Source organism: Schistocerca gregaria, unplaced genomic scaffold (assembly GCF_023897955.1).
Source record: "Schistocerca gregaria isolate iqSchGreg1 unplaced genomic scaffold, iqSchGreg1.2 ptg000474l, whole genome shotgun sequence".
Taxonomy (NCBI): Eukaryota; Metazoa; Arthropoda; class Insecta; order Orthoptera; family Acrididae; genus Schistocerca; species Schistocerca gregaria.
This window is the reverse complement of record NW_026061887.1, coordinates 2,319,512-2,324,735: the sequence shown is the minus strand read 5'-3', so window position 1 is coordinate 2,324,735 and position 5,224 is coordinate 2,319,512.

The following is a 5,224-nucleotide window of genomic DNA, read 5'->3' as shown; positions in this document are numbered from 1 at the left end:
CAAAGAGGAAGGACAGTGACTTGGATCATTTTAAATTATAGTTGCCAGGAATGGACTTTGTAGAAACAGGAAAAAATATACAGAAGCATTAGGAATGTGAAGTTGCAGAAAATCTGCTACAACATCCTGGGTCAGAAGAAGATATTTTTCCCATTTGGTTGCAGTTGCTGCTCACTGTTAACCCATTGTGATACAGATTTTCTGGACACACAACTTGGTGTTTTTTCAGGCTTTTTCACTTTAAATGTGTTTTTAGTGACACTTTTACATTTCATTACGTCTCTAATAGTTTTACGTCTCTATATCATGCTAATTTTCTTTCAGCCCAAGATGTTCATAAACACTGCCCGGCTAAGAAATTGAAATTCACAGAAAGAAAAGAAATGCCATGGGTTCAGTCGGTATGTGATGTTACTTTAGTGATTACAAAATTGAGTCAGATTTACAAAGAACTTGGCAGTATGAGCTCACTTATCAATATGACATGCACCCAATTGCCCTTCTTGCATACACTTGTTTGTTTGGGAGGGTGTCATAAGGCCACTAGATTCCTTCCTCGGGCAAGCTGGCCTCAAACTGTTGTAATGGTCCACAATATTCTGGATACTGACACTGGGGCAGAGTTTACGTCCAAGCTCGTGCCACATATGCTCTGCAGGGAATATATCTAAGGATTTTGCTGACTATGGGAGCAGCTAATACCATGCATACAATTGATACATACACATGTCACTATGTGGATGAGCACTGTTGTGTTGGAAATAACATCACGATACTGTCATACAAGATGTAACACGAGGATTATCGACATCTGAATGATTGTTGTTCCGTCACAGTTCCCTCAATCACTATCAACTGCAACCTACATTCATAACCATTTGCTGGCCATACTGTGCCTTTCCAAAACATTGGAAGAATGGAATGTCCCCCAAGCTGCCGCCACACGTGCTGACAGTGGTCATCGGGGATAGTGCAGAACCGTGATTCAACACTGAACACAATGTGACACCTCTCATCAGTAGTCTACCCGATGGTGCTCACACCTCTTGTATACCCTCCACCATCAACACTAGTGGCCTTTCTACTTTTGCTGAGAACCACTGCTCTAATTGTTTACATGCCCGCTAATAGTTTGTACTTGTACAAAGTTACACTGTTATGGGTGCTTTATTTCCTTTTTCCAGACACTGCATACGAGGTGTGATCAAAAAGTTACAGGAATTTAATTCTGTCGGCTGTATACATTTTTGTTCTTTTCTTGTTAGTACACGTGTTCCTGATGTACCGTACATATATTTACATCTATTTTCAGTATTTAGTTCATTGTTGACAGTGGAAAAGGAGGTCTTTGTTTTTGAGTGCTCAGAGAATTTTTACTTTCGAAAAAGATGGATCTAAGATTCTAAATAAAATTTTGTTTAAAAATGGAACAAAGTGCAGTATCGCATTGGAAACATCGAATGTGGCTTTTGGCAACTCTACTACGAGTACAAGAGTTTACAAGTGGTACAAATGTTTCAAAGATGATTGAGAAGATGTTGAAAATGACTACTGCAATTACTGGCGACAATGTGGTAGGAGCGAAGTAAATTGTGGTAACCACAACCAACAGCAAGAATGGCTTGGGCTGTGGATAGGAGCCGCCAGGCAGGGAAGACGCCAGCGGTGGAGCACGCACCACAAGGTAAACACAGGACAAGTCGGACGACAGACCAATGACACCTGACAACAACCAACCGCTACCGACTATAGGCGACACAAGGAGGAAGAGATAAACAACAGAGGCTTGTGGACACCAAACACCAAACGTAAATCCACTCGGAACCAGAGGCAGGCAAATGTCAACAACGAGCAACAATCAGAATGCACTACAACCGAGATAGAAACAAAACCCAGAGCGAGTACCAGACTGGCTGGACTAGGGCAGAGCGGGTCCCTATTACGAAACCGGAGAGAGCGGCTATTGGCCCCTGTCTGCATGTGGCTTTCACTGTGACATAGATTAAGGCTTTCTGCCTGAAAGTGAGGAGAGATTTAATTAGGTGAAAAATGAATTAGTTACTTACATTATATCCTTTATTTCTCATCAACTGAGTTTGCACATGTTCCCCGTGTGCTAAATATAATGCATAAATATGAATTATGTTCACTGGAAGCTCAGATGTAACTAAAGAAGATCTACGTAGTTAGTGTGTGTGTGTGTGTCTGTCTGTGTGTGTGTGTGTGTGTGTGTGTGTGTGTGTGTGTGTGTGTGTGTGTGTGTGTGTGAAGCTTGATTTCAACTTGCAATGGTACAGAATATAAAATACAATGGCCAAGTTGCCCTGCCTTACCACACAGACATAGGACACTCATTTACAGAAGGAAATGGCTTTCACTCAAATCATTTTTCAATGTCGGCCACTGTGGAAGACATGTTCTACAACAAACACATTATTAATGATATGCAGAAAAACCTGCATATTCATTCCAGTGGCAGGAAAATGTATCTCCTGGAGCGGATAGATATACATTTATAAATGAAAAATAACAAAATGTATACCACCAGAAAAAGAATGGTTTACCAGTCACACCTGATTCTACTGACTCTTTTAGACCTTTTGTAAAGTTACAGAATTTTTAATACTGCAGTTTACCACAATAGCATTGTCTGTGTTTTCACGTCGACTAAAGATCTTATTCTTTCCCAAACCCATAACGATTCTCAACTCTCAACTGCTTCAATCCTGTATATGAACATGAGGAATTAGAGCACAGCAGAAAGGCCTTTTGAAGTACATTACTTGACACACATTTCCTCAGACAGGTCCTATAATAATTTAAGTTAAATAGTGACAAAAGTTGGAGACTGTGGCTGAAATTCACGACATTCTAGTTCAATCCCAAGGAAACATGTACGCCAGGTTAGTGCTGTTTCCTCTAAATACACGAGCTACAACAAATACTTTCTCGATGACTAATATTCAGTGTTTTATCAAGAATGAAAACACATGTTACATGAAAGATAGAAAATACTACGAAGCTACTCACACCACAAGCATTAAATCACCTCCTACTCCTCCTTTCACAAGGTACACTTCAGGAGACAAGCACACATTTACACAACATAGGCTTTCACAGCGACTGTTCACATTAGTCAAAACTTCTGGACTGGCTTGTGGGAGGACGGCACAGTCGATGAATAAAATTATTTCTGACATTTCATCTCCGACTGAGGTAGACATCTTAGGATTGGTTGGTTTTTGGGGGTTAAAGAGACCAGACTGCTACGATCATTGGTCCCTTTTTCTAATACTAAAAACACCCACAGAGAATAAGAACAATCAACAAACGAGAGGACAGATGACACAGAATGAGAGAAACTGAGACAAAGACCAGACAAGAAGAACTAAAATCATACGGAGAGTGACGGTGGGTGGCCGACCATAGAAACAGAAAAGGAAAAGACAACCACCGAGAAACACATTAAAAAAAGCAGACTAAAATTGTAGCCCATAGGCCAGAATCAACACAAAAACACACACATTTACATTAAGCGATAAAATCCCCCTGCCCGAATAAAATGCAAAACTAAGTCTGCTATGGAACAGTCATAAGTTAAAAGCGCAGAGAGCATTTCAGCCATCGCAAAAGTCTGCCTGAGCACAGTTAAAAGGGCGCACTCCAACCGAATATGGACCACTGTCAAGGAAGCCCCACAACGACAAAGAGGTGGATCCTCACAACACAGGAAATAACTATGCATCAGTCAGGTGTGGCCAATGCGGAGACGACAAAGGATGACTGAGTCCCTGCGATGGCTCGCATGGATGACCACCACACAGTCATCGTCTCCTTGTTATGACGGAGTTTGTTTGGCATGGGCAGGTTGCGCCAATCACTGTAACATAAATCTAAAACTTTTTGGCGTAATATTGCCCGCAAATCAGTCTCCGGGAGGCTAATTTCCAGAGATGCTTTACTGGTGGCCTCTTTCGCCAGGCAGTCAACAGTTTCATTGCAAGCTATCTCAACATAGCCTGGGTTCCAAACAAAGACAACAGATCCGCCGCAACGGGCAAGATTATGCAGGGACAACTGGATAGCCATCACCAGATGAGAATGAGGGAAACACTGGTCAAGAGCTGGTAAACCGCTCAGGTAATCGCCACAGATAATGAAGGACTCACCTGAGCAGGAGCGGAGATACTCTAGAGCTCGAAAGATGGTGACCACGTCAGCAGTGTAAAAACTGCAGCCAGCCGGTAATGAAACTTGTTCACAATGGTCCACTAGAGTTAGGGCATAACCGACATGACCAGCAACCATCAAACCAACAGTGTAGACAATGCCAGAGCCGTGATACGTGGCTAAGATGGAATAAAAGTGGTGGCGCAAGGCCTCCTCAATGGCATCACATTGTTAGTATGATTAGTACACAAACACAATCATTACATTTCTTTTATGGAGTTTGTTTGTTGGAATGGTTACTACAAAGCCAAAATCATTGCATTTCATTCATTACCCTATGTATGGTTACTACAATCATTACATTTCATCCATTACCTGATGTGACATATTTCTGAGGGAAGAATCATGGCATTTCATCTATCACCCTATGTGAAATATTTCTGAGAAAAGCTACAGAAAGGTCCTCCCTCATTTGCGTTTGTTTTTTGGTATGGTTACTACAAAGCCAGAATCATCGCATTTCATCTATAACCCTATGTGATGTATTTAGGAGAGAAGGTGCAGAATGCTAAAGACTGATAGTTGGTATGATTAGTACGCAACGCTACGTGAAGTATTTCTGAGAGAAGGTGCAGAAAGCTCCTCCATCACTTTCTTCTGATTGTTGGTATGATTAGTACACAGACACAATCATTGCATTTCATCCATTACCTGATGTGAAGTATTTCTGACGGGAAGCTACAGCAAGCTCCTCCCTCATTTGCGTTTGATTGTTGGTATAGTTACTACAAAGCCAGAATCATCGCATTTCATATATTACCCTATGTGAAATATTACTCAGAAAAGCTACAGTAAGCTCCTCCCTGATTTGTGTTTGTTTGTTGGTATGGTTACTACAAAGATAAAATAATTGCATTTCACCTATTGTCCTATATGAAGTATTTCTGAGAGATGCTGCAAAACCCTCCTCCCTCACTTGCATCTGTTTGTTGGAATAATTAGTACACAGACACAATCCTTATATTTCATCCATTCCCTGATGTGAAGTATTTCT